This window comes from Equus quagga, chromosome 16 (genome assembly GCF_021613505.1).
Source record: "Equus quagga isolate Etosha38 chromosome 16, UCLA_HA_Equagga_1.0, whole genome shotgun sequence".
NCBI lineage: Eukaryota > Metazoa > Chordata > Mammalia > Perissodactyla > Equidae > Equus > Equus quagga.
Window position 1 is genome coordinate 82731683 of NC_060282.1, and position 27706 is coordinate 82759388.

The window sequence follows — 27706 nt, forward strand, 5'->3', positions numbered from 1 at the left end:
ATGTTAATTTTGTATCCTGCAACTCTACTGAATTTGTTGATTAGCTCTAACAGGTTTTTGATGGAGTCCTTAAGATTTTCTGTGTATGAAATTATGTCATCTGCATATAAAGACAATTTTACTTCTTTCTTCCAATTATGATCCATTTATTTTTTCCTTTCCTGATTGTTCTAAGACTGCCAGTATTAGATTGAACGGAAAAGTTTTCAATCTTTCACCATTATCAAGTCAGCTGTTGGCTTATCATATATGGCCTCTATTATGTTGAGGTTCATTCCTTCTAAACCTAATTTCTTAAGAGATTTTATCATGAACAGATATTGAATTTTGTTAAATACTTTTTTGCACCTATTAAGATGATCATATAATCTTTTCTTTAATTCTATTAATGTGATGTGTCACATTGATTGATTTGCCTATATTGAACCAACTTTGCATACCAGTCATATATCCCAGTTGGTCATGGTGAATGAACATTTCATTGTACTGCTGAATTTGTTTTGCTAGTATTTTACTGAGAATTTTTGTCTTTATATTCATTAGGGATATTGGCCCGTAGTTTTATTTTTTGATAGTGTCCTTTTCAGGCTTTGGTATCAGAGTAACGCTGGCCCTGTAAAATGAGTCTGGTAGTGTTCCCCCTTCAATTTTTTGAAAGAGTTTGAGAAGAATTAGTATTAATTTTTTTTTGAATGTTTGGGAAAATTCACCAGTGAAGTTCTCTGGACCTGGGCTTTTCTTCATTGGGAGATTTCTGATTATAGATTCCATCTCCTTACTAGGACTTAGGCATTTCAGATTTTCTCTTTCATCCTGATTCAGTCTTGGCAGATTGTATGTTTGTCAGAATTTTTCCACTTCTTGGTTGCCCAGTTTGTTGGCATATAGTTGTTTGTAGTAGCCTCTTACGATCCTTTGTATTTCTGTGGTGTCAGTTGCAAGGTTTCCTTTTTCATTTATAATTTTGTTGATTTGAGTCCTCTTTCTTCCTTTGTTAGTCCAGCTAAAGGTTTGTTAATTTTGTTTATCTTTTTGAAGAATGAACTCTTAGTTTGAAAACAATTCTCTATTTCATTTATTTCTGCTCAAATCTTAATTATTATTTTCCTTGTGTTAACTTTGGGTTCAGTTTTTTCTTCTTTTTCCAGTTCCTTAAGGTATAGAGTTAGGCTGCTTATTTGAGATTTTTTTTTGCTTCTTTATGTAGGGGTTTATTGGTATCAACATCCCGATTATAACTGCTTTTGCTGCATCCCCTAAGTTTTGGTATGTTGCATTTCCATTTTTGTTCATTTCAAGATACTTTTTTATTTCTCATTTATTTTCTTCTTTGATCTATTTGTTGTTGGGGAGAGTGTTGTTTAATTTCAACACATCTGTGCATTTTCAAATTTTCCTCTTGCTTTGATTTCTAGTTTCATATCATTTTGGTCAGAGAAGATATTTGGTATGACTTTGATCTTCTTGAATTTAAGTCTTGTTTTGTGGCCTAACATAGGGTCTGTCCTAGAAAATGTTCCATGTGCACTTGAGAAAAATGTACTCTGCTGTTGTCAGATAGAATGTTCTTTATATGTCTGTTAGGTCCATTTAGTCTATAGTGTTGTTCAAATACAGTGTTTCCTTATTGATTCTCCGTCTGGATGATCTATCCCTTGTTGAAAGTGGGGTATTAATGTCCCAAACTATTATTGTATTGCTATTTATTTCTCCTTTTAGCTCTCTTAGTCTTTGCTTCATATATTTAACTGCTCTGCTGTTGGGTGCATAAATATTTACAATTGTATATCTTCTTGATGGATTGGACACTTTATCTTTATATAATGATCTTCTTTTTCTCTTTTTACCATTTTTAGTTTAAAGTCTATTTTTTCTGATATAAGTATAGCTATTCTTGCTTTTTTTTGTTTGCAATTTGCTTAAATATCTCATTCCATGCTTTCATTCTTGGTCTCTGAGTGTCTTCAAGGCTAAAGTGACTCTCTTGTAGGCAACATATCATTGGATGTTGCTTTTTTATACATTCAGCAATTCTGCCTTTGATTGGAGAATGTAATCCATTTATGTTTGAAGTAATTATTGATAGGTAAAGACTTACTATTGCCATTTTGTTAATTGTTTTCTGGCTTTTTTGTAGATCCATTGTTCCTTTGTTCTGTCCTGCTGTTTTTCTTTGTGTTTTGATGTCTTTTTCGTGTCAGTATGCTTTGACTTCTTTATCATGTTCTTTTGTGTAATTTCTGCAAGTTTTTCCCGTGTGGTTACCATGAGGCTCACATAAGATATCTTAAAATTATAACACACTATTTTAAACTGATAACAACTTAACGTTGTCAGAATGCCTAAACTTTACACTTTTACTTATCCTCCCCCTCAAAATTTGGGTTATTGATGTTACAGATTAAATATTTTTTCATTTTGTGTTACTAATAACAGATTATTGTAGTTATGGTTATTTTTAGTACATTTGTTTTTCAACCTTTAAACTAGAGTTGTAAGTGAATTATGTACCACCATTACCTTATTATATAACTTTGAGTATTTGTTTACTATTATCAGTGAGTTTTATGCTCCTTTCCTATGCTTTTATGATGTTAATTAATGTTCTTTCACTTCCACTCTAAGAACTCCCTTTAGCATGTCTTCTAAGACAGCTCTAGTGATGATGAACTCTCTAGCTTTTGTTTGTTCAGGAAAGTCTTTATCCCTCCTTCCTTTCTCAAGGGCAGCTTTTTTCGATATAGAATTCTTGGTTGACAGTTTTTTCTTTCAATATTTTGAGTATACCATTCCATTCTGTCCTGGCCTGAACAGTTTCTGTTGAGAACTCCACCAACAATCTTATGGGCTTCACTTGTATGTAACTTCTCTCTTTTCTCTTGGTGCTTTCAAAATTCTTACTTTGTCTTTGATTTTGCCAATTTAATGATGATGTGTCTCAGAGTAGCCCTATTCAAGTTCAACCTATTTGAGGTTCTTTGGGCCTCATGCATCTGGATGTCAATTTCTGTCTACAGCTTTGGGAAGTTTTCAGCCTGTATTGTTTTAAATATATTTTCTGCTCCTTCTCTTTCTCTTCTTCTGGAATTTCCATAATGTGGATATTCTTTCTTTTGAATGTTTCCCATAAGAACCTTGGGATTTTTTCACTCTTTTTCTTTCTTTTTTTTCCTCCCTCTGACTGGATATTTTCAAATGTCTTGTCTTCTAGATCACTGCTTTTTTCTTCTGCATGGTTGAGTCTGTTTTTGAAGCTCACTATTGAATTCTTCAGTTCTATAATTGTATTTTTCAGCTCCAGGATTTCTGGGGTTTTTTTTGTTTTCTATTTCTTTGTTGAACTCTTCATTTTGTTCGTGTGTTGTTTTCTAAATTTGTTTAGTTGTCCATCTGTGTGTTCTTTCAGTTCACTAAACTTCTTTAAGAAGACTATTCTGAAGTCCTCGTCTGGCAGTTTGTAGATCTCCATTTCTTTGGGGTCAGTTATTGGAGCTTCATTAGTTTCCTTTGGTAGTGTCACATGTACCTGCCTTGTCATGACCTTTGATTCCTTGCATGGGTATCTGCACATTTGAGTAGGCGGTCCCCTATTCTGGGCTGTACAAATTCACCTTGGCAGAGACAGTTCTTCACCAGTCAGCTCAGTTTGGGTTTCTGGATGTGTTTGACATTTTCTGGACATCTTTGGGCAGGTATACCTTGCTATCAGAGTCTGTTTTTGGATGAAGCCACTGCCTGAGCTCCAAGGGTGTGGGGGTGAGTGCCAACTGCAGGCTTGGTTCCCTGCCCTGGCAAGACTGTGAGGGAGGCTCCACATTTGCCTGGGTTCTCTGGCCAGGCTTCTTAGATGGTTGGAACTGGGTATTGTGCTCAGCAGAAATGGAGTTCAGAATTCATTTCCTGCCCTGGTAGGGCAGGAGTTCAGGCTCCAGGGGCTGCGCAGCTCATATCTGAGGAACTGAATCAGGCAAGTGTGTGCACTGAATTGTCTGGCCAACTGAATTGCCAGGACAACAATTTTGCTCTGCAGATAAGGAAATCCATGAGCTGTACTCTTGTTACAAATGCCACTGTAATCAGAGCCATTGGCTGTGCTACTCGGCTTCCCATGTGCTTTGGTCAGCTTCCCTGGCTGGATGGGCTTAAGACTGTAGTCGGCAATGAGTGGGGCTACAGATTAGTTTCCCTGCCCAGGTTCAATGCAAGAATGAGCCCCAGAGTAAGACTCTTCATGTTCTTCACCATGCTGACCTGTGCCCCAAGTTCCCTGGCCAAACAGGATGCTGGCTTGGTTCAGAAAACTATCTGCTGCGCCTACTGGAGCCTCTGCTCAAAGGTTGCCGGGCTACATGGCTTTCCAGGTGATCTAGCCAACGTTTCCGTTTGGGCATCGCTGGGAGCTTCAATCAGCAGTGGGCGGGCCTATGACTCAGCAATCCTGCCTGGGCAGGAGGTGAGGGCCAGCTCCAAGCCTCTTCCCCAATTTATCTATCAGGTTTTCTGGTCAGAAGGGGCCAGGAACTACACTCACCAGTGGCTGGAGCTATGACTTAACTCCCCTGGGTGGAGCAGGGGAAACTCCATTCCCAGTACTGGATTTGCTCTGTGGGTGATCAGCTCTGCCTGCCAGCCTCTCTGTTAGAGCATAGCTTGGCTATGCAACTTCCAGGTGTCATGCAACTTTCAGATGTTGTTGCCAGCCTTGCTGGTCAGATGGAGTCATGGGGTTTCATTTAGCAGTGGGCCGGGCTATTGTTCCCTGGTCAGACTGCATCATCGACTTGGCTCTGCAGATGTGCGAAGCTGCTAGTTGAGACTACCCCTTGGGCTCTGCAAGTATAAACTCAATCTGCCTAGATCTAGGTGCTGGTTGTTGCAATGTCCTCCCCCTTCTCCATCACAACCAGATTCCCGGTGGTCAAACCTTGCAGACTGCTCTGCAGTCCCTCTGGGGCAAGGCTGGAGTGGGTCCTCGCAAGAAGCGACCCACAGTGCTGGGGGAGCTGAATATGCCCTGGGCTCTCTTTTCCCACTGGTGGAAATGTAGACTCAGGGGAGCTCTCTCTTTGTGGTTCTGCACTGGCTTGAAGGAGAAGCAATGTGGCCAGCACGTAGTCACTCCTCTTACCCATCTGCTGTGGTCTGTCTTGGTCTCTGGGGAGAATTTCACCTCATTGGTTAAGTTTATTCCTAAGTATTTTATTCTTTTTGACGCTGTTGTAAATGTGTGTTCCTTAATTTCCTTTTTGGATAGTTCATTATTAATTTATACAAACACAGTCAATTTTTTGTGTTGATTTTGTATCCTGCAACTTTACTGAATTCGTTTACTAGTTCTAATAGTTTTTTTTTTTAATGGCGTCTTTAGGATTTTGTACATATAAGATCACGTCACATGCAAACGTAGGTAATTGTACTTCCTTCCCAAATTGGATGCCTTTCCTTTCTTTTTCTTGCCTAGTTGCTCTGGCTATGACTTCCAATACAATGCTGAATAGAAGTGGCAAGAGTGGGCATTCTTGTCTTATTACTGGGCTTAGAGAAAGTGTTTAGTTTCTCACTGTTGAGTGTGATGTGAGTTGTGGGTTTGTTATATATGTCTTTTATTATGTTGAGATACATTCTTTCTACCCCTAATTTGTTGAGCTTTTATCATGATAGTGTATTGAATTTTGTCAAGTGCTTTTTCTGCATCTATTCAGCTAATCATGATTATTATCCTTTTTTAATGTGGTATATCTCACTAACTGATATGCATATGTTGAACTGTCCTCGCATTCCGGGCATATTTTATTGGCCTGTAGTTTTCTTTCCTTGTAATATCTTTGTCTGACTTTAGTATCAGAGAAATACTGGCCCCATAAAGTGAGTTTGGAAGTACTCCTTTTTCTTCACTTTTTGAAAGAGTTTAAGGGGGATTGTCATTAACTCTTCTTTAAATGTTTGATAGAATTCACCAGTGAAGACAATCTGGTCCTGAGCTATTCTTTGTTGGGAGATTTTTGATAACTAATTTAATCTTCTTCTTTGTTATTAGTCTGGTCAAGTTTTGTATTTCTTCATGATTCAGTATTGGTAGCTTATATGTTTCTAGGAATTTATCCATTTTCTCCTAGGTTATCCAATTTATTGGTGTATAACTGTTCATAATAGTTTCACCATCCTTTTTATTTCTGTGGTATCAGTGATAATGTCTCCTCTTCATTTTCAATGTTATTTATTTGAGTCCTCTCTTTTTTAAAAAAATAAGTCTAACTAAGTATTGGTTGATTTATTTATCTTTTCAAAAAACCAACTCAATTTTCTTGATTTTTTTCCCATTGTTTTCAATTCTCTATTTCATTTATTTCTACTCTAATCTTTGTTATTTTCTTCCTCTTGTTAACTATGGGTTTAGTTTGTCCTTTTTCTCCTTTCTTGAGATGTAAAATTAGCTTTTTTATTTGAGATCTTTCTTATTTTTAATGTGGGCATTTATCAATATAAACTTTTCTCTAACTTTCTCTCTTTTGCTGCATCCCATAATTTTTGGTAGGCATATTTTCATTTTTCTTTGGCTAAAAGTATTTTCTACTTTCCCTTTTGATTTCTTCTTTGACCCATTGGTGGTTCAGGAGTGTGTTGTTTCATTTCTACACATTTGTGAATTTTCCCATTTTTTTTCTGTTATTGCTTTCTAGTTGTTTACTATTATATTCAGAAAAGATACTTGATATTGTTTCAGTCTTCTTAAATTTGTTGAGATTTATTTTGTGGCCCAATCTATGATTTATTCTAGAGAATGTTCCATGTGTGCTTGAGAAGAATATGTACTGGCATACCCTGTTTTGTAGCACTTTGCTTTATTGTATTTTGGATATATTGCTACTTTTACAAGACGACCTTCCACCAGCAAAAAGATTATGACCCATTGAAGGCTCAGATGATGTTTAGCAGACTTGAGCAATAAAGTATTTTTTAATTGAGGTATGTACATTGATTTTTAGACACAATGCTATTGCACACTTGATAGACTACAGAATAGTGTAAACATAACTTTTATGTGCACTGGGAAACCAAAAAATTCATGTGACTCACTTTATTGCAATATTCACTTTATTGCAGTGGTCTGGAATGAAACTCACCACACCTCTGAGGTGTGCCTGTATTCTCTTACTTTTGGATGGAATGTTTCGTATATGTCTGTTCAGTCCATTTTGTCTATATTGTTAGTCAAGTCTGCTGTTTCCTTATTAATTTTCATCTGGATGATCTATCCACTGATGAAAGTGGAGTATTGAAGTCTCCTAATATTATTTTATTAATATCCATTTCTCCCTTCAAATCTTTAAATATTTAATTTATATTTGTATGTTTGGATGTTGGGTTCATATTTATTTATAATTGCTCTATCTTCCTGATGAATTGATCCTTCTATCACTATATAATGACCTTCTTTGTCTCTTGTAATAATTTTTCACTTAAGGTCTATTTTGTCTGACGTGAGTACAGACAACCCTTCTCTCTTTAGTTTATCCTTTGTATGGAATATTTTTTTTTTTATCCCTTCACTTTCAGCCTATGTTTCTTTAATTTTAAAATGAGTATTTTGTAGACAGTAAATTTTGTGGATCTTGTTTTTTTAATCCATTCAGCCACTCTATGTCTTTTGATTGGCAATTTAATCCTTCATGTATAAAGTAATTATTAGTAGGTAAGGACTTACTATTGTCATTTTGTTCATTGTTTTCTGTCTGATTGTGGTTCTTTTGATTCTTAAGTGCCTCTTTTAGCATCTTCCTATGTGATTTGATTTCTTTTATAGTTTATTTATATTTATATTTAATTTATATACTTTGACCACTTCATATTTTAATTTTGTGTATCTACTGCATGTATTTTCTTTTTGTTCACCACTGTGCTTACATAAAACAGGTTAAAGTTATAACTCTCTATTTTAAGCTGATAACCACTTAATCTCAATCACATACAAAAACTACATTTTCGCCTTTCCCCTACATCGTGTATTATCGATGTCACACTTTATATCTTTTATATTGTGCATCCATTAACAATTTTTAAATTGATAGTTATTCTATATACTATTGTTTTTAATTTTTATGTTAGACTGAAAAGTGACTTATAAAGCCCATTATGGTATTACAGTATCCTGTATTTGTCTATATATGTACCTTTACTAATGAGTCTCATATGTTTGTACGTTTTCATGTTGCTTTTAGAATCTTCTTGTTTAACCCTGAAGAACTGCTTTTATCATTGCTAGTCAGGCAGGTGCAGTGCTGATGAACTCTCAGCTTTTTTTTTCCCTGGGAAAGTCTTTCCTTCGTTTCTGAAGGATAGTTTTGCTAAGTATTATATTCTTGGTTTATAGTGTTTTTCTTTTGGCACTTTGAATATATCATCCTGCTCTTTTATGGCCCACAAGATTACTGCTGAGAAACTTGCCAGTAGTCTTATAGGGGCTTCTTTGTATATAATGAGTCAATTTTCTTTTGCTCTTTCAAAATTTTTTCCTTGTTTTTGACTGGTGAATGTTGGACTATAAGGTGCCTTGGCATAGTTTTATTTGGGTTCATCTGACTTAGAATTCTTTGAGCTTCCTTATCTCTCTCTCAAGATGTGAGAAATTTTCAGCCATTATTTCTTTAGATAAGCTTTCTTCCCCTTTCTGTTTTCTCCATCTGGGACTCCCATATATTGGTTCTGTTGACGGTGTCCCACAAATTCCTTAGGATTTCTATATGGTTTTTTCAGTCTTTTTATTTTTTGCTCTTCTGACTGCATAATTTTAAATGGCCTATCTTTGGGCTCATTGATTCCTTCTTCTACTCAATCGTGTCTGAAGTTGAACCCTTCTAGTGAATTTTTTACTTCAGTTATATTCTTCAGCTCCAGCATTTATTTTTGGTTCTTTTTAATTATTTCTATTTCTTCTGCAGCATCTTTCTTCAACTGGCTTGGCTCTGTGAAGCTTAGAGGAGGCACATAACTGAGGCCTCTCCTCTAAGAGGGAAGGAGAAATGGAGCTTGGGTCCAACATCCTGAACTTTTGGTGCTCTCTGGTTTCTGGCCCACCTCACACAGAATTCTGAAGGAATTTACATAGTCACAGATGAGAGAGAGCAAGATATTACAGGTTCCTGGGGGGGGAAAAGACCAGACAACTGGAGCAGCTAGGAGCCAAGATACAGGACCTCAACCAGGTTGACTGGTGAAGATCTTTCCCAATCAATCCCAGTCCATAAAGACTGGACATTGTAGCTGTTTCTTCAAATGTGCATATACTAATGCCAAGCTACTAGGAACAAGAATTGAGAAAACATAACACAGTCAAAAGAAGAAAACAAATATACAGTAACCAACCTAAAGAAATGGAGGTCTACAAATGGCCTGGAATAGAATTCAAAGTAACCATCTTGAGGAAGCTTAATGAGTTACAAGAGAACACAGATAGACAATAAAACCAGGAAAAAATGATACTTGAATAAAATGAGAATATTGAGTTTGAATACTGTCTTTGAATATTCATCTTATTGTCCAGTAATCTTGCTAAATTCTCTCATCCAATCAAAGACTTTGTCTCTAGATACTTTTAAGCTGTTTCTTCTTTCCTACGTCATATATTCTTGTTTGTAATGTCCCTTATTGCACTGGCTAGAATATTGTGATTTTAAATGGAAGGCTTTTAATGTTTCCCATCTAATTGCTTTTCAGGTCAAATATGTTTCTATCTATTTCTAATTTGCCAAGAATTTTACCATAAATGCTGGTTTGCTTTTTTAAAAATTATTTTCATCACTAATTGGGAGAATCATATGGATCATTTTTTCTATTTAATTTGTTCTATATTTAGATCTAATTTTGAAACAATCTTGCATTTATGGAGTAAACCCATATTTCATGGTATTTTTAGCTTTCTATAATGCACTACTTGACTTTATTTTTAATAATTTGCTTAGAATGTCTGTATCAGTGTTCAATAAATTTGGATTTCATTTTCTCTTCAATTACTGACCTTATGTTCTATTAACATCATAAAATAACATTAGAGCATATACCTTTTTTTTCCTATTCTGTGAAGACACTTGGGAAAGTTTGACACTCTCTCTTCCTTGAATATTTTTCTGAACACCAATGCAAAATTATTTAGTTCTGTTTTATTTGAATGGGGGGAGGTATGTAAAGGAATATTTTAATCTACTTAATTTTAATTTCTTCTTTCATGATAGGACCAATTAGTTTTCCAATTTTTATTGAGTTAGTTTTTTAAATAATTTTTTCAGGAGTTTATGCTTTTACCTCAGTTTTTCCATGTCTTTTTCTATGCTTTTTGTTTCTACTAATCTTTGTACCTGACAGCTTGATTCTTTATTTTTAGTGATTTTTTTTTGTTCATTCGTTTTTGCCGAAGTTATGTTAGTCTTTGTGAACTTCGTGGAAATTCTCTGAAGTTTGTCTAAGAGTGTGTTTACTCAGGGATTATTTACATTCTAACTCCCATCCCAAGCAAATGAGAACTTGTGTTAAAAAATTTGCAGAGGGAAATACTTGGTAGGACCTCTGTTTAGAGAACTACTTAACATAGGCGAGCCCCACAAATCTCAGGATTTAGATCCCCAGCTCTAACATCAGGTCAGATTCTTGTTAGCTTGTTTGCTGGTATTTTATGGCTTCTGAAGAATTTCTTCATTTTCCCATAAATCCAGACATGAGTTAAAATATATCTAGAAAATTGTCTAGTATTGAGATGATGTGGTCTAAACACTGACTCTGCCATAGTGCAGATAATGGGTTAACAAATATGGTTTTTATTTCTGATAATTTTGTTTGCCTTTATCCTTTCCCTATTTAAACTAAAATTCATCATCTATGATTTGGAGAATGGAAGAAATGATAGATCATAAAAAACAAAAGAAGATGGTTATCTGTTTTTGAACCTCCGAAACGAAGTGCCTGGGTCAAACAACAGATTGAAAAATTACTTGTGGATCCAGTTTCTTCCACCAATTCACTTACTCACCAAAGGGGAGATTAGATTTCCTAGTTAGGAATAATTCTGAGAGCAATGACTAGGAGCTAGTTACTGAGAAAATGCCCTGCATCTTGCCCATTTACCTGACTCAGTAATTTATTTGAAGGAGGATGAAACTTTCCTAGAGTAGATATTTTCTGGAGCCCATTAAGCAGAAACAATGATCAGAATAACCAAAGACAACATGGTGTGAGGAATTCAGCATGTGTAGGCATATGAAAAATATTTTCCACTACATGAGAGAGCTTTTCTTCGTCTGTCTGAGATGTGATGCCAGATCTGAATCAGCCTTGGAGTCAGAGTGAGGAGCACACAGAGCTCATGGTATCGTCACCCAGTGAGAGGGGACAAAGAATACCCTTCAGTGTCTAGATCCTTAGAACATGATCCCCACCCAGACCAGCAGCAAGAGCAGCAGCAGCTTCCTCTGGGAGCTTGTTACAAATGCAGAATTTTAGGCACCAGCTCAGGTCTATTCAACCTGAGTCTATATGTTAACAGGATCCCTCAGAAGATGCCAGCATGAAGCCATGAAGACAACTGACAGGACAGATAAAAATAACGAATGCCAGAGAGTGATGTCAGATACCTTCAGATTGCTCGACACATCTCTCTCTATGGTTACTGATTGATGCCATGTAAGCTCTCTGAGTAACTGAGGAAAGTAGAGAGGGGAACACACTAAATGGCAGAGTCCCAATTTTACAGCTTTATTCTAAGATTAAATGTCTACCTCCAGATAAACTTGGTCTTCGATTAGTGAGGAAATTGAAAAAAGTTTCCTTTTGGGGCACATGTAAATTTCATGGCTTGAAATTTGTTTCTGCCATGTAAGCTTTATTTCTCCAACTAGTACATCATTTAAATTTTTAAGGACATAGATTGTTTCATAATTTTTAATACACTCCCAGCACGTCACCCAGCATATTTCAAAAAGATTGTGCTCAGTAAATGTTTGTAAATAAATGAATTTTATTTATAGACAAATAAATAATAGAAAATAATAGTATAATTTGCAAACTTATTTTAGAATTTTCCCGTGCGTTTAATATTTCAGGAGACTAAGTGGGCAATTTTATTCAATATGATTGGAAGCAGAAGTCTCAGGATGAAGGAAACACCTTAGTAACAAAAAAGTACCCTTTCATTCACATTCACTAATTACTGACCACATAGTCTGCTTTGCAAAGGAAGAATATTAGTATTAGTGTCTGAAATGTGCCGGCTTTTTCTCAACAAATGTTTTTTTCCTCAAAATTTATATACTCTTTTCTTACCTACGTGTGACTTTAATAAGGACGGTCAGCTTCTATCATTCTGAGATGGTTGTTTGTCACGACTTATTTTTCCCTTTCCTTGGCTCAGTAAGTGTAATGTTAGATGCTGTAGCCTGGTCGTGTCAAGTAACCACACTCAACATCAAGGGATGTGAAGAGCACTTTACTGATGTCTGATTAAAAAAATTCCTGTGGTACCTTCAAAAAGAAGCAAGAAAGGGGCCGGCCTGGTTGCTCAGTGGTTAAGTTCGCATGTTCCACTTTGGCGGCCTGGGGTTCACCACTTTGGATCCTGGGTGTGGACATGGTACAGCTTGGCAAGCCATGCTGTGGCAGGCGTCCCACATATACAGTAGAGGAAGACGGGCACAGATGTTAGCTCAGGGCTAGTCTTCCTCAAAAAAAAAAAAAAAGTAAGAAAGATTGTTAAATAGTCTTTCCAAGTTATGGGGTAAAACCCATCACAGATTCTCTGGCTTTTTCACATGACATTTTTCTGAAGGGAAGGAAGCACTTTCTTTAGCACTCACTACTATTCCATCCTTCTTGTGTTTGTACATGATTAATTTCAACGTCTTAGATTTTTCTCACCATCACAACTGTAAAGGTACAAACACAGACTTCCATGTGGGGGGTTGTTATGCAGTCTAAAGAAAGCTGCAGTCTATTTTATAAAGTTGTGTTTTCAGAGTGTAGCCTCTTTATTCAGCAGGGCAAGATGCACGGCTCTCCAGAGTAAACCGAGACTAGTGACCATCTGTGCTGATTAAATAAAGCAAGACAGTTTATTAGCCATCTTCACATTTTAAGATTTTATTTATATAGCGTTACTTGAGGGGAGAAGGGTGTTATTAAAACAAAACCTTTACGTTCTAAACAAACTTATTTGGGGCAGGGAATGCTTCCACATCTTTGCCATTGAATTGTTAACAACAATTTAAATTCTAAATATGCAAAATCACATAACATCCCCTGAAATATGACTATAAATATCTTTATATACACACCCCAATCAAACATTAAAATTTGATGTAGCAGAAAATATGTCAGAAATCATTGAGAGTTGCATAGGATGTGTCTAAGGGTGAATCTAGTTAATGTGCATCGCACTGCACTGCAAGCCATTTCATATCGTAGTGAAGTATTATGTAGTTTACTATGCCAACTTTAAATGTATTGTTTTTGTCCCAAATAACTTATCAAAATTGTTGCTAAATTACAAGGCAAAAGCTTATCCAACTATAAATTTACGTATTTCTGTTCTCTCAGAGGGGGAATTATGATTTCTTGAGTCACTTAAGAAGGCACCTTGTGTTACCAAAGTGGTCCTGGTTGGGTTAGAAATGTGATAACACATTTCAGCTAGTGCTTCAGAGAGTTATCTTTTTTTAATGTTGTATGTATTAGTGGGATATAACTTAAACTACTTTCCTCTACTCTGTCCTGTCCTAACTTTATTCAACCAGAGGAGCTCTCTTCTTTTTAATAGACTGAGATTCTGAATGACATTTAATCTTTTTTCTAACTGCTATATTGAGATATGATTGACATACAAAAAGCTGTACATATTTTATATATGCAACTTGATGAGTGTAGAGATAAGAATACACCGATGACACCATCACTACAATATATGCCATGGACATATCCATATCCAAAAGTTTCCTCTTGCCCCCTTTATTATTATTTGTGATAAGAATACAACACAAGATCTGCCTTCTTAGCAAATTTTTAAGTATACAATTCAAATACTATTAATGGTAGGCACTAGGATGCACAATAGATATCTAGGACTTACTCATCTGCGTGACTGCAATTTTGTACTCTGAGAGATACCTCCCCCTTGTCTCTTTCTCTCGGCTCCTGGCTACTGCCATCTTACTTTCTGCTTCTATTAGTTTGACAATTTTAGATTGCTCATATAAGTGGCATCTTGTAGTGTTTGTCTTCTGTGTCTGGTTTATGTCACTTAGCATAGCGTCCCCCAGGTTAATCCATGTCACTGCAAATGGCAGCATTACTTTCCCTTTTTAAGGATAAATAATATTCCATTGTATGTTTGCACCACATTTTCTTTATTCATTCATCGATCAACGTATATTTAGCTTGCTTCATTGTCTTGGTTATTGTGAATAATGCTACAAGGAACATGGGAATGCAAATATCTTTTCAAGATCCTGATTTCAACTATTTGGGGTAGATACGCAGAAGTGAGATTGCTGGATCATATGGTATTTCTATTTTAATTTTTTGAAGAACCTCCATATTGTTTTCTTTTGGGGCTCCAACAATTTACCTTATCAAGAAAAATGTGCAAGGATTCCTTTTTTGCACATCCTCGCCAATACTTATCTTTTGATTTTTAAATAGTAAGTACCCTAATAGGTGTGAGATGATATCTCAGTGTGGTTTTGATTTGCACTTCACTGATAATTAGTAACATTGAGCACATTTTCGTGTACTTTTTGGCCATTTGCATGTCTTCCTTGGAGAAATGTCTGTTGAGTTCCTTTGCCTGTTTTTTAATTGGGTTATTTGTTTTACTGTCATTGAAGTATAGGAATTCTCTATATGTTTTGGATATTAATCCTTTATCAGATATATGGTTTGCAAATATTTTCTTCCATCCTATAGGTTGCCTTTTCATGTTGTTGATTGTTTCTTTTGCTATGCAAAAGCTTTTTAGTTTCATGTAGTCCTACTTGTCTGTTTTTTCTTTTGATGCCTGTGTTTTTGGTGGCATACTCAAGTAAGCATTGCCCACACCGATGTCAAGAAGGTTTTCCTCTGTTTTCTTTTAGGAGTAAAACCATTAGAACTAATGAATTCAGTAAAGTTGGAGGATACAAAATCAACATAGAAAGATCAGTTCCATTTCTACATGTTAACAATGAACTATCTGAAAAGGAAATTAAGAAAACAGTCTCATTTTGATATATCAAAAAGAATAAAATACTTACAAATAAACCTAACCAAGGAGGTGGAAGATTTGCATGTTGAAAACTATAAAACGCTGATGAGAGAAATTAAAGCAGACTCAATAGAACACCCATAATTAACCCAACCATATACGTCAACTGATCATAGGGTGCCAAGAATACACAATGGGGAAAAAGTAGTCTTGAATACATGGTTTTCGGAAAACTAGATGTCCACTGGATTTTAAAAGAATAAAGTTGGACCCCTATCTTACACTATACGCAAAAATAAACTCAAAATGGATTAAAAGCTTAAACATAAGGCTAAAACTGTAAAACTCCTACGAGAAATCACAGGGGAAAACTTCATGACTTGGTCTTGGCAATGATTTCTTGGATATGACACCGAAAGCCCAGGCAACAAAAGCAAAAATGGGAAAGAGGGACTACGTCAAACTAAAAAGCTTCTGCATAGAAAAGGAGACAGACAACAAAATGAAAAGACAAACTAAAGATAGTAGAAAATATTTATAAACCCTATTTCTGATAACTGGTTAACATCCCAAATTTTTAAGAACTACTACAATTCACTAGCAAAAAAAATCAAATTGCCCTATTAAAAATTGGGCAAAGGAACAGACATTTCTTCAAAGGAGACTCACAATGGCTGACAGGTATATGAAAAGATACTCAATGTTACTAATCATTATGGAAATGCAAATAAAATCTACAATGAGATATCATTTCACACTCTTTAAGTTGGCTATTATAAAAAAACACGAAAACAAATAATGAAAAATAATTCTCGATAAGGATGTAGAGAAATTGCAACCCTTCTGCATTACTGTTGGGAATCTAAAATGGTATAGCCACTGTGAAAAACTTTACGGAGATTCCTCAAAAAATTAGGCCCAAAATTGCCACTTAATTCAACAATTCCACTTCTGGGCATATTCACAAAAGAATTGAAAGTAGAGGGTCCAACAGAAATTTGTGTATCAATGCCTATAGCAGCATTACTCACAATAGTCACATGGTAGAAACAACCCAAATGTGCATCCATGGTAAGCAAAATGTGGTACATACATACAATGGAATATTATTCAACCTTAAAAAGGATGAACTGTGAAGACATTGCGCTAAGTGAAATAAGCCAGACTCCAAAGGATGATTACTGCTATGATTCCGCTTACACTGGGGACCTAGAATCGTCAAATTTATAGGAATCAGAAGTAGAATGGTGGTTGCCAGAGGCTGGGCACAGGGGTAGATGACGAGCTCTTGTTTAATGGGAAAAAAGTTTCAGTTTGAGAAGACGAAAAAGTTCTGGAGGCTGATGGTGGTGATGATTTCACAGTGATGTGAATGCACTTAATGCCATTGAACTGTATGCCTGAAAATTGTTAAAATCATAAATTTTATGTCATGTATATTTTACTACAATTAAAAGAAACTTTAATAGACATTGCTGCACAGATAATATCCAGTGTAGGTAAGATAATGTTAAAGCCATAAACGCTTCAAAATATAGGGACAAGGAATAATTTCCCCAGATAAAGGTAAATTGGGGCATTGCACAATGAGGAGGAAATGGAACTGAGACGGTTTGGAGACTATGTTGCATGCCACATGAAGAACGACGTGAGTCTGAGGACCCTCTCGTGTCTCCTCAGGGGCTGATTCTGGAGTTCTTCAGAGTAGGCGGGAGCCACACCACTGCAAGGTCTTCTATACCTTTAAAAGGAAGGACCCAAAGCTTCTCAGCACTGCTTTCAGTGTAAATAACAGGAGGTCATTTTAACTTTAATCCTTAAATTCAACTGGCATGGAACTCTTTCCTTATGTAGGATGTTAGCTTCCTGCAGAGTTCCTAAAGTAGTTCTGAGGCTCCAAAGCTAGAATCCTACACAGTTCTTATTGCTTCAGTCCATAATGACTTCCTGCCAGGTCCTACCTTGCCACGTCTGCTTAAAAACAGTTGATAATTTACCACTGTTTCTGTGGGTGCAGAAAGCCTATTAACAGAATATTTGTATTCATGAAGTGCTACCTGGTAGGAAGTCTTAAAAAAAATTGGAGAATATTAAAAATAGCGTTTCCTTTTCATGAGGTCAGACTGGGGATGGTCATGCTGCCATCATTATTCCTCATCCTGTTGATTACCTTATTTTTCCTTAATCTTTATTCACTCATGGAATTTCATAGCTGTTTTTTCTTTCTTTCTGTTTTTTTGGTGAGGAAGACTGGCCCTGAGCTAACATCAGTTGCCAATCTTCCTCTTTTTTGCTTGAGGAAGATTGTTGCTGAGCTAATATTTGTGGCAATCTTCCTCTATTTTTCGTATGTGGGATGCTGCCAAAGCATGGCTTGATGATTGGTGCTTAGGTCTGTGCCCAGGATCTAAACCCATGAACCCCGGGCCGCTGAAGCAGAGCACACAAACTTAACCACTATGGCACCAGGCCTGTGCCCATAAATGTTCTTTTTTTTTTTTTTTTTTTTTTTTTTTTTTAATAGAAAGGGTTTATTCATTTTTTTTTTTTTAAAGATTTTATTTTATTTTTTTTCCTTTTTCTCCCCAAAGCCCCCCGGTACATAGTTGTGTATTCTTCGTTGTGGGTTCCTCTAGTTGTGGCATGTGGGACGCTGCCTCAGCGTGGTCTGACGAGCAGTGCCATGTCCGCGCCCAGGATTCGAACCGACGAAACACTGGGCCGCCTGCAGCGGAGCGCGCGAGCTTAACCACTCGGCCACGGGGCCAGCCCCCATAAATGTTCTTTTTTAACAGGTTTTCTCAACTCCCTGAAAATACCCACACCTGTACCTTGGCCACTAAACCCCCGGGGGGCTGTCTATACCCAGCTTTTTGGAAATAGACTCTGAATGTCAGTTTATGCTCATTTGGGATTCCCCTTAAAGAAGTATTCTGGGCTTTAAGGAAAAAAGCCATTGCTAAAATGAAATTACATAATTAATATAGGACATTACCCCCAATACATATGAACAAGCAATCATACTTATCAAATAATAACCTCAGCCTTCGTTAAAATATTCCAATTCTCTATATTAAAACTTTGGAAATGGAACAAAGACTGTTTTCAAATAAATATTCCAAAAAGAAAAACAAACAAATAAAACATGTCTTTGGAATGTTAGACTATTTCTGGATCCTCTTTTATTTGCGTATTTAAAACACTTAGACTGAAAACAAAATGCATGTTATGTATTTTCTACCAAATGTTTGACAAGAAGGCAAATTTATTCTATACTCTCTCTTTGAAGAGGAGGATTTTTCTTAATCCATGAGCTTTTCATGTTTCTAGCTACCTTATAATGTCGAGGAGAAGGGAGTGAGAGAACAGTGTGAACAGCCGGTTATGCTTCTGTCAAGATCTTTGCTCTCCTTTGCTTGCTCCGTACAAAGAAGAAAGAAACCATCAAACAGCTGAAGTGTGACCTCTGGTGAAAGCTTCCTGGGAAGGGTTTTGTCAATGCTGGTTCTGTGCTGTTAGAGCAACAGCAACTCCTGCGAGCCCTCTGGTCTCTCATCCTCTCTCCTCCATCCCACCTACGGAACTAAATAATATCAGGTTGAGGTCAAGCGTGGTTGGTGGGAGTTCGGAGTTCTGTGAGACTCTTCAGAAAGCCAATTTTCAGTCTTCTTTCTTGTGCCATTAATCAAAGATTAAGTGGAAGAATGATTTTATTTTGTTCCTTCAAAATATTTCCCAGGTCTCTTGCCATTCTCTATTCTGTTGACATCTATTTTCAGTAACTTAAAGATGTGCTATCCTTGTTTATATTAGAAAATATTAAAATAAAAAATGAAATTAATATAAGATGGAAAAGAGGTTTTTAAAATGAAATTGATTTACATAGAAATATTTAGGAACATCCTGATAAAGTTGTGTTTACACACAATGGATACGGCAGAAAGGATAGCTTTTGGGGCTTTATCTAAACAATCTGAGTTATTAGGAGAACTGTTATCTGTTTCTTAATTATTTAAACAGCCCATATAGAAGTGATGTAATTGGTAACATGAACTGCAGGATAAACACAAATGTCTATTTCTTTGTCCCAGTCAGATTTTATGACTGATAAAATTGCCCCAGCCATATTGATCGTGCAGTGACTCACTTCAGTCAATGAAGCTACAGCTGTAAGCCACGTGAACAGAACAGAGCACAGAGGAAGCACTCAATAAACAGTGATTGACCAATTTCCAAATTTCACGGTTTGCTTTTACTTGTAAGACACATAAATGCAGGTTGATAATGAGCCTAGAGCTATTTTGAAAATTGTCTATCAATGGTTTTGCTTCCAAATCTCCATATTTGTAAATCCAGGTATAAATATCGTTGCATTGTTATCCAGGCTGTTAGAACTTTTGTCCATGCATATAGATTCAGCATAATAAATTTCTATTGCATTTCTGTCTGTCTCTTTCTAAATCCAAAGAAGGCAGAGAGCCCAACTGGGATTTCTAAAGTGAGATTTTGCGCACTAATCCAGCAAAAGAGAAATGGCGGAATCTAGAGTAAATCAGTGCTACACAGTTCCACTTAAAAATGTTCATAATGTTTAATCTCTTGACGATAAGAGCTAAGATTGCTCCTCCCTTGGTTATACAAAATCGTAGCATATAATATGAAGAAAGCGTCACGAACTGAGCCACCTTCAAGGGCCAGTAAAGGACAACAAATGTATGAGCTGGATGTGAGATACTAAAGAATCGTAGCAAATATGCTGACATGGAGAGTGCATGCCTCAACCAAAAGTAGTCAAATAACACGAAAACCAGACCACAAGCAAATGAAACAAAAGCCAACGTGATGGCCAGGATGACAGCGTGCTTTGGGGCTGCCTTTTGTCTGCTGACAGCTAGATTGAGACCCTTGGTTTCAATTTCTAAGTTGTTGCCTCAGAAATGATGTTTAACTGTGTCATAAATATCCCACTAATTAGATTTTGCTATCTTTGAAGAAGTCTAGTGCAGTTCATTTACTATTGTATCTTCCCAGCTACTCAGTGTGCAGCAGTACAGTATTTGCTCATTAACTGACCATTCCATGAATACAATTATTAAATGTAATTGTAGCCTTGGCTCCATGGTTGATTTTTAGATTTCAGTTTTCAGGGCTAAGTAATTACATCCCCTCTTGTTGCAATAAAATCAATTTGCCACAGCATAAAAAAGAATACACATTGAGCTGACATTTATCTCTGAGCTCTTCAAAGGTGTGGGGTAGTCAGCTGGAGTAATCCCCTTAGAGAAGAGAGAGACGTGACTTTCTCTTAGAAAAATAAGAGTGATGTCACTGACAGTGGAGGAGTAGGGAGCTTGAAAGATCCATCCTTCCACCAAATCATCCATAAATCTGGCAAACACTGTCAGAATCAACAGTTCAGAACTCCAGAATCACATCAAAAACTAACAGGGGCTGGCCAGGTGGCACAGGGGCAATGCCATGCTGTGGTGGTGATCAACACATAAAGTGGAGGAAGATGGGCACAGATGTTACCTCAGGGCTAATCTTTCTCAGAAAAAATAAATTAGAAAAAACACAAAAAATGCTAACAACAATCAAAGAAGTGTTTAATGAAGAAAGGATGTTAAATTTTAGCATTGAAGGAAATCTCTGTCAGGTTACTGGCTGACCACTTAGATAATGGAATAGAAATGCCAATAATTACATGAAACAAGGAATACAATCATTGCAAAAGTAATTTGGAAAAGTCAGTTAACAAATAGATGACTTCAGCACTAACCAACAACAAGAGCAAACCCTGGGGAAGGTGGAGAATATCATGTCCATAGTTACCACATTATAATAATCTAAATGTTTAGTTCTCAATAAAAAATTACATGGCATGTAAATAAAGAGAAAAGCATGGCCTATTCACCAGATAAAAAGAAATTGACAGAAACCATCCCTGAGGAAGACCAGACATTGGATTTACTAAAAAAGGACTTTAAATCAACCATCTTAAGTATTCTCAAAGAGCTAAAGGGAATTATGAACATAGGACTAAAGAAAACTAGGAGAGTAATGTCCAAAAAAATAGAGAATATTAAAAAAAGGATAGACATTACAAACCCAAATAGAAATTCTGGAGCTAAAGATTAAATAGCTGAATGAAAAATTCACCAGAGAAATTCAACAGCAGATTTGAGCCTGTAGAAGAATCAGCTACTTGAAGATGTGATTGAAATTATTCAGTCTGAGAAGCAGAAGGAAAAAAGAATGAAGAAAAATTGACACAGTTTAAGCAACCTGTGGAGCATCATCACACACACCAACAAATGCACTGTGGGAGTCCCATTTAGAGGAGAAAGAGAAAGGGCAGGAGGAATATTTGAAGGAATAATAATTGATCACTCGCCAAGTTTAATAAAACACTTGAATTTACACATCCAGGAAGCTGCACATCCTCCAAATAGGATAAACTCATGAGATACAGAGACACATTGTGATCAAACCATCAAAAAACAAAGACAAAGAGACAATAAAATTCTCATACACAAGAGATCTTCTATAAGATTAATAGCATTTTTCCCATGAGAAAACATGGAGGCCAGAAGGCAAGGGATGACATATTTAAAGTGCCAAAGAAACAAACCTGCGAACCATCAAGAATGTAACTACCCCAAATCAGGAAACCTGTACATTTTTACCACTTTATTCCCACTATGTGATCAATGCCTGTTTCATAATAAATGCTCAGATATTTGTTGAATGGTAGAATTCCTCCTTTCTTCTTTCAATAGCATTTAACTCATCACTTGCCATTTTGTTGTTTCATCAATCCTTTTCATTTTTTTGCATCTTCCCCATTATTTTTTCCTTGCTTTTAAAAAACATGTACTGTTTCTTGCATTCAAGAAAAAAGATCCTTTCCTCACTCAAGCTATGTTACATTTTTTCCTTGCCTTTACTAACTCTATGTTGATGTAACATTCCTCAGTTACAAAGCTCCCAAGTACATTATTTTTCAAACCAATTCTATGAGATATCATCTTTAGTTATAGATACAATTCTATGTAACAAAAAAATCTGACAAAAATCAAACAATGATTTCCCTGTGAGGTATTACAAATGTTGTATATGCATTTAACACGTGAAGTTTGGATAACAAAGTAGCTTAAGTGACTTACCTGATTCAAGGAGCTTATAATTGTTCGAATATAGAAATTTATCTAGGTCTTCAAACAAAACCCCAATCTTCCACTTCTGCTTTCATTTTGTAATTTTTTACCCTATTCATGTCATGAAATTGAACACAACGTATCATCTTCTACCACTTCCACTTTTGTTCCCTGCTGATCTATTGAGACCAATCTCCTTGGATAATCAATCACTTCTCAGTGTGTCCAAACCTTATGGTGTCCATCCCGCTAACATAGATGTCTGTCTCTTTAGTACTGGACCCTACTGAACAGGTCTGATTCCAGCCATCCTCTCTTCTTTTTATTTAATCAGACATTGCTTTTACTGTTTCTGTTTTTCATTTTAGAAGCACTTCCTGAACTCTTAATGCAGATTTTTCAGAAACGTCTGTCTTTTAGAACTCCCTTACTTCCTCTCTGTCTTTTCTCATTCTCTTTCATTAGCTTAGCTTTTTTCAAAAAACTCTACCGTGGCATTTTACAGTTAGGATTTTAGCTACTGTCTTTCTGTGTGTTAGTACAAGATCTTTATCTCAGACCCAACATATCTTCTGACTGTTATGTCCTAATAATGGCTTCGTTGACCTTTGTACTTGGATGTCCAGGAGCAGAAGTCAAACTTGACATTTACGAAACTGGAGCACTCAGATATATTCTCAAATTTATTCCTCTTCCTGGATTTTAAAAATATTTCTGTTAATCGTGCCTCTCTTCTCTTCCAATGTCATAAGACAAAAACTTTAAATTCTGTTTTATTTTACTCCACATCCTGTCTCAACATCCCAACTTCTTTCTTCTACTTTCCTAATAAATATTGCAAATATCCTCATTTCCCTTATAACTAAAGTCATGCGCCACATAATAATGTTTTGGTCAACAATGGACTGCATATACGATGGTGGTCCCATAAGAATACTACCATATAGCATAGGTGTGTTTGTGTAAGCACATTCTATGATGTTCCAACAGTGATGAAATTGCCGGACAACACATTTCTCAGATCATATTCCTGTCGTAAGCAACACATGACTGTATATTTATTCTTTCATACATTATCCTTTGATTTCACACTAAAACAGCAGTGTATGTGTCTGATAGCTCTTGGTCATAAGGAGCACAAACCAAATTACATTTTTTGAGTAAACTTTTGTCTTTCTGCATCTACCTTATTTCACATAAGGTAATATCCTCCAGCTTCCTGTATATTGTCACAAATGGCAGAATTTCCCTCCTTTTTAGAGACTGAATAATATTCCATTCTCTGTTTGTACATGTATGTGTGTATATACCTCATTTTCATTATCCATTCATCCAATGATGGGCATTTAGGTTATTTTCATGTTTGGCTACTGTGAATAATCCTGAAATGAACACAGGAGTGAAGATATCTCTTCAGGATACTGATTTTGTTTCCTTCAGCTATATACCCACAAGTGGGACTGCTGGATCATATCGTAGTTCTATTTTTTTTTTTAAATTTCTGAGGTTTTATTTTATTTATTTTTATTTTTTATTAATGTTATGATAGATTACAATCTTGTGAGATTTCAGTTGTACATTATTGTTCGTCATGTTGTGGGTACACCTCTTCCCCCTTTGTGCCCTTCCCCCACCCCCCCTTTTCCCTGGTAAGCACCAAACAGATCTCCTTGTCAATATGTTAACTTCCACCTATGAGTGGAGTCATATAGAGTTCGTCTTTCTCTGACTGGCTTATTTCGCTTAACATAATACCCTCGAGGTCCATCCACGTTGCTGCAAATGGGCCAATTTTGTCTTTTTTTATGGCTGAGTAGTATTCCATTGTGTATATATACCATATCTTCTTTATCCAATCATCAGTTTCTGGGCATGTAGATTGGTTCCACGTCTCGGCTAGTGTAAATAATGCTGCGATGAAAATAGGGGTGCAAGGCACTCTTGGGATTTCTGATTTCAGGTTCTTAAGATAGATACCCAGTAATGGGATGGCTGGGTCATAGGGTATTTCTATTTTTAACTTTTTGAGAAATCTCCATACTGTTTTCCATAGTGGCTGTACCAGTTTGCATTCCCACCAACAGTGTATGAGGGTTCCTCTTTCTCCACAACCTCTCCAACATTTGTCGTTCTTGGTTTTGGATGTTTTTGCCAATCTAACGGGGGTAAGGTGATATCTTAGTGTAGTTTTGATTTGCATTTCCCTGATGATTAGCGATGATGAACATCTTTTCATGTGTCTATTGGCCATATTCATATCTTCTTTTGAGAAATGTCTGTTCATGTCCTCTGCCCATTTTTTGATCGGGTTGTTTGTTTTTTTGTTCTTAAGCCGTGTGAGTTCTTTGTATATTATGGAGATTAACCCTTTGTCAGATAAGTAGCTTGTAAATATTTTTTCCCAATTAGTGAGCTGTTATTTTGTTTCAATCCTGTTTTCCCTTGCCTTGAAGAAGCTCTTTAGTCTGATGAACTCCTATTTGTTTATTCTTTCTATTGTTTCCCTCAACTGAGGAGTTATAGGGTCCGAAAAGATTCTTTTGAAACTGATGTCAAAGAGTGTACCGCCTATATTCTCTTCTAGAAGACTTATTGTTTCAGGCCTAATCTTTAGGTCTTTGATCCATTTTGAGTTTATTTTGGTGTGTGGTGAAAAAGAATGGTCAATTTTCAATCTTTTGCATGTGGCTGTCCATTTTTCCCAGCACCATTTGTTGAAGAGACTTTCTTTTCTCCATTGTAGGCCCTCTGCTCCTTTGTCGAAGATTAGCTGTCCATAGATGTGTGGTTTTATCTCTGGGCTTTGAATTCTGTTCCATTGATCTGTGGACCTGTTTTTGTACCAGTACCATGCTGTTTTGATCACTGTAGCTTTGTAGTATGTTTTGAAATCGGGGATTGTGATTCCGCCGGCTTTGTTTTTCTTGCTCAGGATTGCTTTAGCAATTCGCAGTCTTTTGTTGCCCTATATGAATTTTAGGATTCTTTGTTCAATTTCTGTGAAGAATGTTCTTGGGATTCTGATTGGGATAGCATTGAATCTGTAGATTGCTTTAGGTAGTATGGACATTTTAACTATGCTTATTCTTCCAATCCATGTGCATGGAATGTCTTTCCATCTCTTTATGTCATCGCCTATTTCTTTCAAGAAAGTCTTGTAGTTTTCATTGTATAGATCCTTCACTTCCTTGGTTAAGTTTATCCCAAGGTATTTTATTCTTTTCGTTGCGATTGTGAATGGGATTGAGTTCTTGAGTTCTTTTTCTGTTAGTTCATTGTTAGTGTATTCGTAGTTCTATTTTTAATTTTTTGGGAAACCTCCATACTGTTTTCCATAATGGCTGTACCAATTAAGATTCACACTAACTGTATATAAGGGTTCCAATTTCACCACAACCTTGCCCACACTTATCTTTTATTTTTATTTATTTCTTTTTGCTGAGGAACATTCACCCTAAGCCAACATCTGTGCCAATCTTCCTCTATTTTGTATGTGGGTCACTGCAACAGCATGGCTTGTGACAAGTGGTGTAGGTCCATGCTTGGGAACGGAACCTGGGCCATCAATGTGGAGCACATCGAACTTAACCACTAGCCCACAGGGCCGGCCCTAACACTTGTTATCTTTCGTCTTTCTGATAATAGTCATTCTAAGAGGTGTGAAATATTTTATTGTGGTTTTGATTTGCATTTCCCTGATGATGAGTGATGGTGAGCACATTTGCATGTGCCTGTTGGCCATTTGTGTTTCTTCTTTTGAGGTGTCTTCAGATTTTTTAATGGGGATTTTTTTTTTTTTTGCTATTGGGTTATTTGAGTTCATATATTTTTTTTGATATTAACCTCTTATCAGATATATGGTTTGAAAACATTTTCTTCCATTCTGTAGGTTGCCTTTACACTCTTGATTGTTTCCTTTGCTATCCAGAAGCTTTTTAGTTTGATGTAGTCTCACTTGTCTGTTTTTGGTTTTGTTGCCCATAGTTTTGGTGCTATATCAAACAAATCATTGCCCACAAAAATGTTAAGGAAACTTTTCCCTATTTTCTTCTATTAGTTTATGGTTTCAGAGATTATGATTTAAAATCTATGGTTTTATTTAATATACTTCAAGCTAATTTTTGTGAGTGGTGTAAGATAGGAGTCCTGTTTCTTTCTTTTGCCTGTAGAGATCCAGTTTTCCCAGTGCCGTTTGTTGAAGAAGCTTTTCTTTCCCATTGTGTGTTTTGTCATTGTTGCAGAAGATCAGTTGATTGTAAATGTATTGGTTTATTTCTGGGCTTTCTATTCTGTTCTATTGGTCTATATGCTTGTTTTTATGTCAGTACCATGCTGTTTTGATTACTATAGCTTTGTAATATATTTTGAAATCAAGAAGTGTGATGCCTCTAGCTTCATTCTTCTTGATCAATTCCTTTGGCTATTCAGGTTGTATAGTGGTTTCATATGAATTTTAGGATTTTAAAAAATGCTTCTGTAAAGAATGCCATTGAGACTTTGAAGGAGAGTGTATTGACTCTGTAGACCATGTTGGGTAGTATCGGCATTTCAGCATATTCATTCACACAATTCATAAACATGGGATGTCTTTCCATTGATCTTTTTAAATTTCTTTCATCAATATTTTATAATTTTTAGTGTACAAGTCTTTCACCTCTTTGGTTAAGTTTACTCCTAAGGATTTTATTCATTTTTTTGGTATTTTGAATGGGATTTTTTAAAAATTTCCTTTTCAGATAGTTCATTATTCATGTATAAAAACACAACAGGTTTTTGTCTGTTGATGTGGTATCCTGCAACTTTACTAAATTTGCTTATTAGTTCTAACAGTTATTTTGAGGAATCTTTAGGGTTTTTAACATACGTGATCACATCCCTTGCTAATAGAGGTAATTTTACTTTTTCCTTTTGGATTTGGGTGCCTTTTATTTCTTTTTCTTGTTTAATTGCCCCAAGTCTTTCAGTACTATATTGAGAAGATGAGGCCAGAGTGGACATCCTTGCCTTGTACTGGGTCTTAGAGAGAGCACTTTCCATTTTCCCCATCGATTATGTTAGCTGTGGGCTCGCCATATATGACTTTTATTGTATTGAGGTCAAGTTCCTTGTATATCTATTCTATTTTGTTGAGAGTTTTAGTCATGAATGGATGTTGACCTTAGATGCTTTTTCTGCATCTATTGGGATGATCATGTGGGTTTGTTTCTTTTATTTTGTTAATGTATTGTCCGGCATTGATTGATTTGCATGTTGAACCATCCTTGCATCCCTGGGATAAATCCCACTTGATCATGGTTTATGATCCTTTTAATGTGCTGTTGGATTTGGT